The 14,392-nt window shown below is 31.9% G+C and overlaps 1 protein-coding gene across 12 annotated transcripts in view; it reads right to left on the bottom strand.

Moving 5' to 3' along the window:
* Positions 1-14,392, bottom strand: part of LOC114329438 (G protein-activated inward rectifier potassium channel 3) — a 273,370-nt gene that overhangs the window by 33,843 nt on the left and 225,135 nt on the right. The window lies entirely within an intron of this gene.

Genomic DNA, 14,392 nt, shown 5'->3' with positions numbered 1-14,392 from the left:
GTCATTCCTAAAAATTTTACAGTATTTTTCCGAACTAACCAATTGTTATATAGTGAGAGTGAAGGGTGATTAGGGCAGCTTTTCTTTGAGAATAATATAAATTGTGTTTTTTCTGTAGAAAATTGAAACCCACAACTTTGCGACCATTTCTCTAGTTGATGTAAGAACGTTTGTAGCATATTCGTGATGTTTTACATATTTTGACTTCTCGCATAGATAACAAGGTCGTCTGCGTATAAGAGACCTTTCAGTGGTAAGTTCATATTGGTTAGGACATCATTTATTGCTACTAAAAAAAGTGTAGGGCTTAACACTGATCCTTGTGGAATACCATTCTCTAGTTTTGTTTTTGGTGATAGCATACCATTAGTTTTAAGTTGGAATGATCTATTGGTAAGGAAATTGTTAATGAACGCTAGGCAGTGTCCCCTGATATTTAAATTATGTAGTTTCTTGACTATTAGGTGTTTCCAAGTGATATCATATGCTCCCCCGATGTCAAAAAATATAGCGACGCATTTTTTATTGACAGCAAAAGCTTCAAGTATGTCATTTTCTAATGCTAAAATATTGTCTATTGTTGATCGATTTCTACGAAAACCACTTTGATTTGGAATGATTAGGTTTCGATTCTCAAGAGTCCATAAAAGCCTTTTATTTACAATTTTTTCCATTAATTTACCCATAGCACATGTCAAAGATATTGGTCTATATGAATTTGGATTACTTTTTGGATTGTTTGGTTTTAAAATTGGTATAATAATAGATTCTGACCATTTTGGTGGAAATTTATGTTGAGTCCAGATTAAATTAAATAACCTTAGTAAGTACTGGTGAGCGTTTGAAGGTAAATTTTTTATAAATTTTACCGGAATATCATCAGGTCCCGCTGCCGAATCTTTAAATGAGTTAAGGGCTTCGTTGTATTCTTCCATTAAAAAAGGAGAGTTTATAGGACTTTTATCTATCTCATCGAAGTTAATTAGATTACGTTCTTCATGTTGCTTACGTGTAATAAAACTCTGGTTATACTGGGTATTACTAGATCTGTGTTTATAAGTGTTAGCCATTTCTTCTGCGATTTCGTTGTCGGAGGTAATAACCTTATCTTGAATATTTAGTGAGTTGATTTTGAAATTTAAACTTTTTCCCGATATTCGTTTTATCTTCTTCCATATGTCGCTCATAGGAGTAGAGCTGTTTATTTTAGAAACATAATCAATCCAGGATTGACGTTTAGCTGTATTTATTGTCAATCTAGTTATGGCTCGAGTTCTCTTATATTCTAGTTGGTTTTCAAGTGATTTATTTCTTTTATATTTATTAAAGGCAGTTTTACTTTCTCTAATGACCTTTTTACAAGACTCGTTCCACCATGGAACTGGTGTTGAATGTTTCGTTGGAGCTGTTTTACCGATTGAGTTTTCAGCTGCCTTAATAATTATTTGGGTCAAATTGTCTAGACATTCTTCGACATTAATTATTGTTGTCGAGCACTTGTTTATATATGATTTTATCTGTTGGGCGAAATGCTTCCAATCGGCTTTATCTATTTTCCATTTGGGAGAGAAATGGGTTGTGCGTTTATGTTGATTGTTTTCTATAATTAATGGATAATGGTCACTGTTGTATGTGTACTGCATTGGATACCAAGACAAATGTGGGTAAAGATCACTGTCACATATTGTTAGATCAAGTGGTGTAGCTTCTCCAGTTCTTATATTAAATCTAGTCGGGCTTCCGTCATTTAAGAGAGACAAATTAAGATGATCTATAATTTCTTCAATGGCGGTACCCCGTTGATCTTTATATGCTGATCCCCAGATGTGATTATATGCGTTTAGGTCACCCAAAATGATTCGAGGAGTAGGAATTTGTTTAAAAAGATCCTCTAGTTCGTTTCTGGAAATTACTGCTCCAGGAGGTAGATATATGTTGCAAATGTTTATATTAGTTTTCCCAATAACGGTGACAGCAATGGCCTCTAAGTTAGTATTTAGAGGTATTCTTATCGAGTCATATGAATTATTAATTAAAATTGATACACCGCCACTAGCAATGTTTTGGTTAAGTCTTATTTGATTATGACATAGTTTCTTAAGATTATATTTTGATTTGGTTTAAAATTGGTCTCTTGTAAACATACAAAATCTGGATTTTGTTCTGAAAGAATGATCTGTAGCATAGGTAAATTATTGAAATAGCCATTTATATTCCACTGTATTAATTTATTAAACTCCATTTTAATTTATTAAATTTATTTATTGATTTGTTTGTGAGGAGTCACTTTCTGTATCGGATACTAGGTCCTGTGGGATTTGCATCTGTAAGTGTTTTAGAAGAATTTTCCTTAATTTGGTATTTCGGGTCTTTGTAGATCTGTCTTGAGTATAGGGATATATTTTGTTTAACATATCGATGAGAGCTGTAAAGTTATCTGTATAATTTTCAACGGTAATAAGTGGATCGGGTGAACTCTTTATGTTTTCGAATAGGTCTGTTATCTGAACATAGCTTAGAACAAATGGTGGCGACTGCTGGTTTATGAATGCTTCTAGAGATTTTCCTTTATTTTGTTTTTTCTTTTTCTTGGGATTAAGTGCTATTTCTGCTGGATTGGTAAACATCGGTTTATCAGTGGTATCATTAGGGGGCGGGGGAGGACTTAAGGTATCGTCAATTGTTCTTTTTGAACTATTTTGTGAAGACTCAATATTCATATGTAAGGTAGTTGATTCGCTCTCAGTTTCTTTGGGGTTCAGTTGATTGTTTGTAGTTGGGGTAGCTGATTGAACTGAAACAGATGCTGGTGTGATGGTTGATATTTCTGGAGGATTTAATATTGGTTTTTTTCTGCTGTGGTTGGAGCAATAGGATTTGGTTTTGGATTGATAGGTTCTGGTATGCTGGTTGATATTTCTGGAGGAGTGAATGTTGGGATGTTTTCTACTGAGGTCGAAGCGATAGGATTTGAGTTTGGATTGATAGGGTTTTTGCAGTTAGTTGCCGTACGACCATTTTGTTTACAGTTGTAACATGTCAAGTTGCCACTCGATAAGAATATTCTGTATGAAGTATTATCGTAGTTGATTAAAAACGATTCTGGAATTGTGAGGTCTGTTGGGCTGATAAAGATTTGCCTTCTGAAGCTCATTATATGACTAAATTCAGGTAACGGTGCACCAATTTTTAAAAAGGACATTGTAGATTGAATAACAAGTCCCATGGACTCGAGTTCTTTAATTAATACATCATGAGGAATTGATGGACAAACATTAGAGAGAATAATTCTTTCGGAAGGAGTTATATACCTTCGAGCTTGTATAATCTGATTGTTAACCACAATGTTGCCGTTATTTTCAGTCATGAATTTTTCTACGAGATTTTCAGATGATAAATACAAACATATTCTATTGTTTGATAATCTAGAGCAGAATAATATATTTTTTGGATGGATGATTTTTCCCAGCGGGAGGAGGTAATCTTGTATTTTCGCATCTTCAATGGAATTAAAAATGACTGCCTGGCGCTTAGAGGGATGTTTTTGTTGAATAAGGGCGGTAGAGTAACTTCTTGGTGTAGAATTTGAGAATTTCCTGGTAAATTTATTTCACCGCTTTGTGACATCTTGATCGATTTTTAAACATTTCTAAGTACGGACCTGTCCCCGGCTGGGAAAAAAGCTGAGTGGACACACAGGTCGATGGTAATTAAATGTTATTGTTTAACGTCAAGCAGATTTCGATATAAAAATTTACAATAATGTTAAATACTAATTAGATGTTTTCTGTGGAAATTACAGTAAAACTGTACTTACAAATTTGGAAAGTTGAGATTCAATTGATCACTAATAACTTCACCAAGTTTGGTTAAATTTTGAAAACTTATTCTCACTTAATTTGAACTATTTTGTAGAGCCAAAATAAACACACCGTTCCGACATACAGTCAGGATCGGCCTCCAATTTTATTGTTATTGTTTTGTTTTCGTGGCTTTTCATAAGCTTTGTCAATAAAATTGTACAATTTTCCATGACAATAAACCATATTTCTAATTATAATTCTAATTCTAAAGCAACATAGGTTATGCCTGGTGGATGAATCGCCAGGCTCAACCAACAATACGGAGTTCGATTGTAGCAGCGGAAGCGAATAGTTCTCTGTGTGATCGAAGTGCTAATTATTAGAGTTGTTGTTGTTTTTACCAAAAAATGGAATTAAATTCAGATGGCAGAGGAAATCCACCTGACAGAGGAAGGATTGACGATGTTGCTAGTAATATGGATTATGAAGTTAATGAAAAACAAAAACAGTCTGAGGAAATTATAAATATTAATATTAATACACAATCAAAACAGGTACCGATAACAAATCCAAAAAACTTTTTACCAGATTATCAGGTAAGCAATAAAACAAATAATAATATAGGCCAGTCCATAATGTCAGAGGTGAAAAATAAATACAGTCAAGGTGACCAAGGTCCTTATTTTGTTTTTATGCAGAATAAGGAAGGGAACATCGGCCGATTGCATCGTATCGCGACAGCTCGCTTAATTTTAGGTGCAGTACCTGCAATTAAAGATAATATTGTTAATATTAATATTATAGGAAAAAATAAAATTAAAATTGAATGTAACACATATAAAAGCGCTAATATTTTAGTGGAATGTAAAAAGTTAATAGAAAGAAATTACGATTTATATATTCCAAATTTTTTTACTCAAAAGAGTGGGGTAATTAAAGGGGTAGACAAAAATATTTCAGAAAACGAATTAAAAGGTATTATTGTTCCAAGATACGGCAATTTTAAAGTAATAAACGTTAAAAGAATAAAGCGAAAAGAAAATGATCAACTGGTGGAGACGGGTACGATAGTGGTGTCTTTCAGAGGCCAAATGATTCCAAAACAAGTAATCATTGAGCGAATGATATACCAAGTGGAACCTTATGTTCCAAGAGTAATACAATGCCTTAATTGCATTAGGTACGGGCACGTTACGTCACAATGTCGTGGTAAGAAAAGATGCAGCAAGTGCGGACAGGAACATGATTCAGATGTATGTGATTTAACAGATCCCACTTGTATATTATGTTTTGGAAACCATTCAGCATTAGATCGAAACAAATGCGCTGAGTTTGAAAAACAAAAGGGTATTAAATATATAATGGCAAATGAAAATTTACCTTTTGAAGAAGCAAAATTAAAATACAGCAGTAGCTATAGAACAGTCCTAAATTCAACAAACACAGGAAATAGGTACACAGTGACAACCAAAAGAAAATGGAGCGAAGGAGCTCAAAATAAATCAGTTTATCCTTATTCAAAAGAACACGAAAATATACTGGACACTGCAAGCGCTTCTGCTTACCCGTCGCTACCAGTTATAAACAACCCATTATATCAAAATCAAACAAAAATAGTCCAACAAAACTCACTAACTAGTAAACAAATTACTGATAATATAGTAACAATATTTAAAAATTTCTTAGACAAAAACTTAATTCCAATAGCAAACAAACAAATTTTAGACGACATTAAAAGTAATATAGAAAAAGTTTTAAATGGCCCTAGTAAATAATAAGATTTTACAATGGAATTCACGATCAATAGTGAACAATAAAGGCCATTTTGAAAAGTACATTTTCGAAAATAAATTCTTAGCTATTCTTTTAAGTGAAACTTGGTTAAAACCAAATTCAAAGATAAGCTTTTCCCAATATAACATCTTTCGTGAAGATAGATCAGATGGTTATGCAGGAGTAGCGATATTATTAAGAAAAAATATCAATTTTCAGAACAATTTAAATTTTTATAAAATAAATAATGTCATGTGCGTTGCAGTACAGATTAAGATAAATAATAAAAACTTAAACTTATATTCCATTTATGCAAAACCCAAATTATGTGTGTCAAAAAACGAATGGGTTAAATTTTTCAATAGTTTACACAAACCTTTTTTAATAGGGGGAGATTTCAACTGCCATAATAAAATGTGGGGGTGTGATGTCACCGATCAAGAAGGTATTTATCTTTTTGAGGCTATGGAGCAATGTGGACTTAATTTCCTAAATGATGGGTCAGAAACATTAATTCGTAAACCTATGCATTTAAATAGATCTGCTATAGACTTAACAATTTGCTCTAGGGATATTTATTACAAATTTGATTGGCACACAGAAACTTTGAGTCTGGGTTCTGATCACTACCCAATAGTAATAGAATTTAACCATAATACTGATAGTAACGTTACTAATAGCAATGCTGTCATTGACACTAATGATATATCTAGATCTAGAATTACATGGGATATTAAAAAGGCAGACTGGGCTTTCTTTACCTATCTCTTAAACAATGAAAAGAATAATAATATATCAGATGGTTCAGAGCAAGAATATTCCACATTTTGTGACTCAATCAATTTAGCTAGTAAAAGCTCTATTCCAGAGAGGAAGAGAGGGCCCAATGCAAAATTTAATAAACCATGGTGGAATGATGATTGTAGGGACGCTATAAGACAACAAAAAGAAGCTTTTTTGCAGTTTAAAAGACTATCTAATTACGATAATTACTTAAAATATCAACAAGCAGAAGCTTATAAAAAAAGAATTATTTTAGGCAGCAAAAGAGCTTCTTGGAAAAACTTTTGTAGTAGTTTAAATAAAAATACACCTATTAGCAAAATATGGAATGAAATCAGAAAATTAAAAAACGTTTATAATCCTCCCAATAATCCGATAGTTGAAAATGAGTGGACAGATATATTTTTTAATAAAATTGCTAGACCTTGGGTTATAGAAGGAGAAATTAATCACAGGAACCCAACGGATAATAGACATGACAATGACGAAGCAAACGAAGACAACATGTTTCTCACTGAAGCATTTAGTCTGGAAGAAATAAAGAACTGCCTAAAAAGACATAATAATTCAGCTCCAGGATTAGATGGTATACACTATAGTATGTTGTATAATTTACCCATACATAAGAAAGTTCAACTACTAAACGTAATAAACAATATCTGGATGAGTATGGATATACCACGTGCATGGAAAGAGTACATCATAGTTCCAATTCTTAAGCCACACAAATCACCAAACTGTCCGGATTCGTATAGAGGCATTTCACTATCATCATGTGTGTTAAAAACAATGGAAAGAATGATTAAATGTAGACTAGAATTATGGTTAGAAAAAAATTCTAAAATACCTGCAACACAATTCGGCTTTAGAAAATCATGTTCTACGATGGAAAATTTAACGCACTTAATACTGGATATATATAACTCATTTTCCGCCAACAAGTCGGTATTTGCTACATTCATAGACATAGAAAACGCATATGACAATGTGAACCTACAACTTCTATACCACAAAATGAAGGAAATAGGACTGCCAGATACACTCTGCTGGAAACTTCATCAACTTTACACCAATAGAACTCTTTATCTTCAAATCAATAACAAACTAATAGGACCCAGAGTTTCAAACATCGGGTTACCCCAAGGGAGCATCTTAAGTCCAATATTATACACTATTTATACAGCGCATATAGGTCAAAGCATAATTACTAGCAAACAAGGTAAAATATTACAATTCGCAGATGATATATGCATATATGTAGACCAATTGGAAATAGAACAAGGCAGTAGAAAAATAAATACAGTATTTAAACATCTACAAGAAGACCTAGATCAAATAGCATTAAACATATCAACAAAAAAAACACAAGCTTGTATATTCTCCCGAAAACGAAACATTCCAGAAGTAGTGGAGTTGCAAAATGTCTCGTTTAAAGTTCAACCTAAAGTTAAATATTTGGGTATTATACTGGATAGGAAAATGATTTGGAAAGATCATATTGAGTATATCGTAGCAAGAGCTGACAAAGGGTACAATGCGTTACGAGCAGTAAACTATACAACCTGGGGAGCAGATCCCAACATAGCATTACTAATGTATAGGTCATATATAAGGTCAATATTAGATTACGGATGTTACTTTTACAATCAAGCCGCCAAAACCCATCTTCAAAAAATAGACATCCTTTCAAATAAATGTCTCAGATTATGTATAGGAGCTTTGATGAGTACTCCAATATCAAACCTAAGCGTAGAATGTAATGAACCACCGTTATGGTTAAGAAGGAAAATTCTGTGTGAAAAATTTATAACTAAAATGATAACTAAAGAAAGCATAATATGTAACAACTGCCACAAACTTTGTATAAATGACCTAACCACAGAATACTGGAGGAAAAAGACAACATTACTACTTGCTGAAAGTTACAATAGATTAAGACAATTTAAAAATAAACTACATACATCAACTCTGCCATCTATGTTTCAGATAAATCTAAACAATATACCAAACATACAACCAACCTACATGAGAGATTACTCGAAATTTCCAGTGTACTTAAGGAATGCCATGTTTAATGTGGATATAGAAACTTTATTTCCGGGACATTACCAAATTTATACCGATGCCTCAAAAATGAATTCGAGGGTGGCCGCTGCCGTGTGGGACCCTAGGACAAGGTATAAAGAGGGTATACGACTTAATGAAAATTTTACAACATTTTCAGCAGAACTTATTGCAATACTGAGAGCATTGCAGTATATAAGCAGTATAAACAATAATGAAGAGAAATTCCTAATCCTTACAGACAGCAAAAGTGCTTTACTTAAACTGGAAAGTTTGAAGGACATATCAAACTACATATATATTGATATTATTAAGGCATATATCGCACTTAAGGATAAGGGCAAACAAATATCATTTTGTTGGGTAAAAGCCCACTCTAATCTTAAACACAATGAAATAGTAGATACTTTAGCTAAGAAGGCTACCGAACAAGAAATTGAAAGTGAATATAAATTAACATTAAATGATATTTACGCTAATATTACTAGCAATAAAACCAAAACCTGGCAACAATGGTATAACAACTCAACAAAAGGGCTATTCTATAAAAACATACAATTAAATATTCCAGCTAAATCCTGGTTTAATCATTATCACGGCGAAAAAATCGTTGTTTCATATATATGCAGACTTAGATTTGGACACTGTCTAATTCCAGAACACAAATTTAAAATAGGTCTTAGTGATAGTAATCTTTGTGAGTGTGGTGAGTTAGGATCTGCAGAACACATGATACTAAACTGTAGACTAAAGATAATCGAAATAAATCATTTCATGAATCAAGTATATAGAGAAACCAATATTACAAGACCTTTTAATCTAATAACAATATTATCTAGTTTAGACGAACGTGTATATGAGATCCTAATTAAACACATACTTAGTATAAAATTAAAATTGTAAACTATAATACCTGTGTTTATCCCATTTGTCTACCTACCTTTCCGTGGTCTAGTCTTGTGTGTGTGCATTGCTCTGAAAGACCCCTGAGCAGAAGTACTCCTTGTTGACATTCCTTATAATACAATTAAAAAAAAAACAAACAAAAATAATAATAAAAAAAAAAGAAAAAAAAAGAAAGAAAAAAAAAAAAGAAAGAAAAAAAAGAAAGAAAATAAAATGAATAAATAAAAAATGAATGATATATAAAAATAAAAAATAAAAAAAAAAAAAAAAAAAAAAAAAAAAAAGAAAATAATATTAAAAAAAAAACATAATAAAGAATAATATTGAATAATACTAGAATATATTTATGATATAGATATATGTATATAAATGAAATATTGTATGATTGTAGCTAAAGATTAAATTATCCATTTATTGTTATAGAATCTAGGTATATCTTTAAAATACAAAATCTTATTTTAATAGTAATATGTGAGATAAATATCTGTAGAGCAAAAATAAGTTCGGCTAATGGATTAAGTCCACAGTCAGGAAATTCGATGACACACACACACACACAACCAACAATACAAGCTGCTGAGTGGAATTCCTAAAATCAAAATAACCAAATTCGAGAGCATATCCAATTACAGCTTATTTTCGAAGCTTAGACCAGACACCGCTTCTAAATCAGAGACAATATTATGTATAGGGCCAAACATCGCAGTGGTTAAAACAAAGAATAACGCAGCATAAAAGTGACTGCAAAACAGAAAAATTCTTATTCAGTGAGACCTAAGTCAAAAATAATGATGATTTGAAAATTTGCAACGATACTTTGTAAAATGAGATCCCAGGTCTAAACACCGTTCAAAAATAATATGCGTACTGTTATTCAATTGTTGGCAACTGAGGGTTGTCAGATAACGGATGAATATCAGCAATATTCAGGGGTCACCAATTAGATTCCCTGAGGGCCCGTTTCGAAAACCTATGACACTTTCGGGGTCCGGACTTAATGCTACCTGTGTCTGGTTGTTCTAATTCGGTTTATAATTATTCTTGTTAAAAATTATCTCCTATAAACGAGTCAGAAGGGTGCAAAATTTTTGGCAGAAATTGTTTAACATTTTTTTTTTTAACAAATCCAAAACGTCACATTTTTTCACGAAAATATATTTTTAGCATTTTTGGGTCATCCTAAACAAAAAAGATCTTGTCATTTTGCTCAAAACTTGATAGATTTCAAGTTCTACGCGATTTAAAATCTGAAAAAATGCGAGAATAAGCATTTTCGAAGCTTGAATACTCATGTTTAAATTATTATTTTTGTGGTTGTGAAGTGCCTAAATTGAAGTTTAAACGTTCAATTTCAAGATTCTGATGAGTAATCGGGGCTTATTTCAATTGTTTTGATTGGATTATTGAATTAGCACATTGACACAAATTGATACAAATACGTGGACAACTTACCTAAAAAACCTTTATCAAACAGCTAATCACAAAGAACTGGAAACACCACGATTAGAATCGGATGAGAAAACAGAAATTAAAGCGGAGGATATAAAGAAAGCCTTAAAAAAGATGAAAAATCGAAAAGCTCCTGGGAAAGATGGAATAGCTAATGAACTTTTAAAGTACGGAGGAGATAGACTTCACAAAGAACTGAATATCCTTATAAGTAAAATAATAAATACAGGAAGAATTCCAGAAGAATGGAGAACCACTCAAATGATAGCGTTATTTAAGAAAGGTGATAGGGCAGACCCCAGTAACTATAGAGGGATAAATTTACTGAGCACTATACTGAAACGCACAACAAAAATACTTATGGAGAAAATAATGGCGTGCATAAATATATCGGATGAACAACAAGGATTTAGAAGTGGAAGATAATGTAACGATGCAGTTTTTGTGATAAGGCAAATAGCGGAGAAATCATTAGAATATAACAAACCAGCCTTTTTCTATTTCATAGACCTAGAGAAAGCGTTTGATAGAATCCAATTAAAAGATGTGATACACCTTCTATATGAGAAAAATTTACCACTGGATATCATAAAACTGATAGAAAACATATATGTAAGAAATAAAATAGAGATGAAAGTCAATGGCATAATAACAGAACACAGGAATCCGGCAAGGAGATTCACTAAGCCCTCTACTGTTTAACATAATATTGGATGCAATAATAAAACAAGTGAAGAAAAAAAGAGGGTACAAAATGGGCAATAGAGAGATAAAAATACTCTGTTACGCTGATGACACCGTGTTAGTAGCAGAGTGCGAAGACGACCTACAAAGATTATTGCACGAGTTCAACATTAACGCAAAAGAAATGAATATGAAAATATCAGTCCAAAAAACAAAAAGCTTAGTAATTGCCAAAGAACCAATAAGATGCAAATTGGAGTTAGACAATCAAATTATACAACAAGTAATGACTTTCAAATATCTGGGAATTAATCTATCAGTCGACAACAATATCGAAGAAGAGGTAAAAGACCAAATAATTAAAGCCAGTAGAACGGCCGGATGCCTAAACGACACAATTTGGAAAAACAAACACCTAAGATTGGAAACAAAGGCCCGAATATATAAGTCAGTTATTAGGCCAGTTATGACTTACACGGCCGAAACAAGACCAGATACAAGCAAAACACGAAGACATCTGGAAACCAACGAAATGAAGATCTTAAGAAGGATTGCTGGAAAAGGACTACAGGATAGGGTAAGAAGTGAGGAAATCAGACGCATATGTGGAGTAGACAATATAAATACCTGGGTAAAGAACAGAAAAGAAGAGTGGAATGAGCACATAAGCAGGATGTCTGAATCAAGGATAGTAAGAATAGCCAGGGACAAGTCACCGTTAGGCAGGAGAAGTATAGGACGCCCAAGGAAAAGATGGAATGACAACTTAGGGGCAGAATGAAAGGCACCGTTGAAGAAAAACAGGCAGTACTGCCTATATAAAAGAAGAAGAAGAAGACAATAATTAATTAAATAAATAAACAAATTATTAAAATCTATGTTAATAATAAATTATAAAATATTAATGTCAAGTATTTGTTGGGAATTTTTCGCATAAGTACGTATAATATGTATAAGAGCGACAGAGACGCCCCATAAAAACAACGGTCTATATTGAAATATGCCCCCCGACTACGCCTAAGAATCTTGAAATTGAATGTATAAACTTCAATTGAGGTACTTGGCAACCTGAAATCTAATAATCTACATATTTATGAATTTTCAATCCTCGAAAATGCGTATTTTTCCATTTTTCAGATTTTAAATCGCTTAAGCTCGAAAACTATCAACTTTTGAGAAAAATAACAGACCATTCTGTTTTTTAAAAGTGCCTAAAAAAACCCAAAATCACGGACATTTTTCGGGCCAAAAAGGTAATTTTGAATTTGTTTAAAAAAAATTTTTTTCCCGGCACCCCGGGCCCCTTCTGATTTGTTTAAAGGAGACACTTTTCAACAGGAATCCGCAAAGAAACCGAATCAGAAAATTTTTTATTCGGGAGCGGCCTCACAACATATCATATATGGAAAGGCAAACTAATATCTGATTGTTTTTTGGCCACTGTAGAGTTGAATACTTTCCTGGTACAGTAAATAAAATATAAATTGATTGTGTATTGTTTTGATGTTATTATCAGTAACACAGAAATATTGTAAATTGGTACTGAGCATATTTTAAAAGTTAGGAATTTACATTTTTAATGTTAATGACGTCTTTCTCAAGTTTTTAGACTTCTTCAGTTTTGTACATACACATACATAGTTATTAACTTTCTTTAAATCCAGTTATTGAAACTGAAAAATTTAAAATAAATAATCATACTTAGTACAAAATGGTAATTAACATGTATCTTTATAGTCCAGGGCGCATCTGTTTTGAGCTGGACGTTGAGATGTGACTCAAATTTTTTTGCAGAAATTGCTTGAAGATAACTCAAATAATAATATTTGAGTTATCCTCCCACTCAAAATGATCCGGAACATTGTTTAAATCAAAATATCAAAATATGAAAAAAAAATTCGATTTTTTTCTTGGTTTTTTGATTATAACTTTAAAAGTATTCATTTTCGAGAAAAGTTGTACTGACATAAAAGTTGCATAATTAAATTTCCAATAATATAGAATTAGTTATATATTTAAAAAATGGTCACCCTTGTTGCAAAATAGCAATAATTGCGTAAAAACCATACAAAAACAAGTATTCGCATTTTACGTTTTTCAACCATTTATGCTACCCTTAGGACCTTCATATTTTACCCAGAAAAAGTTTATGATATAGTAAAACAACACTGTAAATTTCATTAAGATCGGTTTAATAGATTTTGCAAAATAAATTTTGCAATCCAGCTTTCGTAAAAAAAATTCATTTTTTTTTAATGTTGCAGGACTGAAAATAAAGCACATAGCAAGTTGATTTTTTTTTGCTTGTAGAAGTGTACTGTACCTTTCATCTGCAATTTGCAAAATGAAAATCGATTAATTACCACGGCGTCAGGAAATTTTTTAAATAAACAATAATTTTTGGTGCTACGCGCAAGACAGCGGTGTTCGATTCACACAAGTTGATTTCCACCAAACTTTCTTCCAATCTTTATCTAATATATTATTTTCTTACTCTATATTTTGTTGTATTTTAATATTTTAATTCCACAAAAATCAAACTAATTTTATTATTGTTTGTAAAATATTGTTTAAACAATTGCATATGTTTCAAAATAATAAACTTTTATTCTCTAAGTTAAAATATATGAACAAAGAAAGTTTTTGCTGAAAAAAGTGCTATTTTAAAGGATAGAGTTTTTGTTTTTATTTTGCAATAAACAAATTGATTTATTTATACCGAAATGTAATAAAAATTAAAATGTATCAATCATTATCAAAGGTCATTGGAATGCCCAATCAGAGCAAACTATCCGCTGTCCTGCGCGTAGCACCAATAATTGAATGGTGGGCTACAACAACGTTGTAAGCGACAAAATTGAGATTATGTAGGAGATGAAAAAAACGTATTGACAAGTTATTTATGAAAATAAGCACTGAAAAAAAATCAA

Source organism: Diabrotica virgifera, chromosome 1 (assembly GCF_917563875.1).
Source record: "Diabrotica virgifera virgifera chromosome 1, PGI_DIABVI_V3a".
NCBI lineage: Eukaryota > Metazoa > Arthropoda > Insecta > Coleoptera > Chrysomelidae > Diabrotica > Diabrotica virgifera.
Note: the sequence above shows the minus strand (reverse complement) of the source record. Positions and strands in the feature narration are given on the sequence as shown.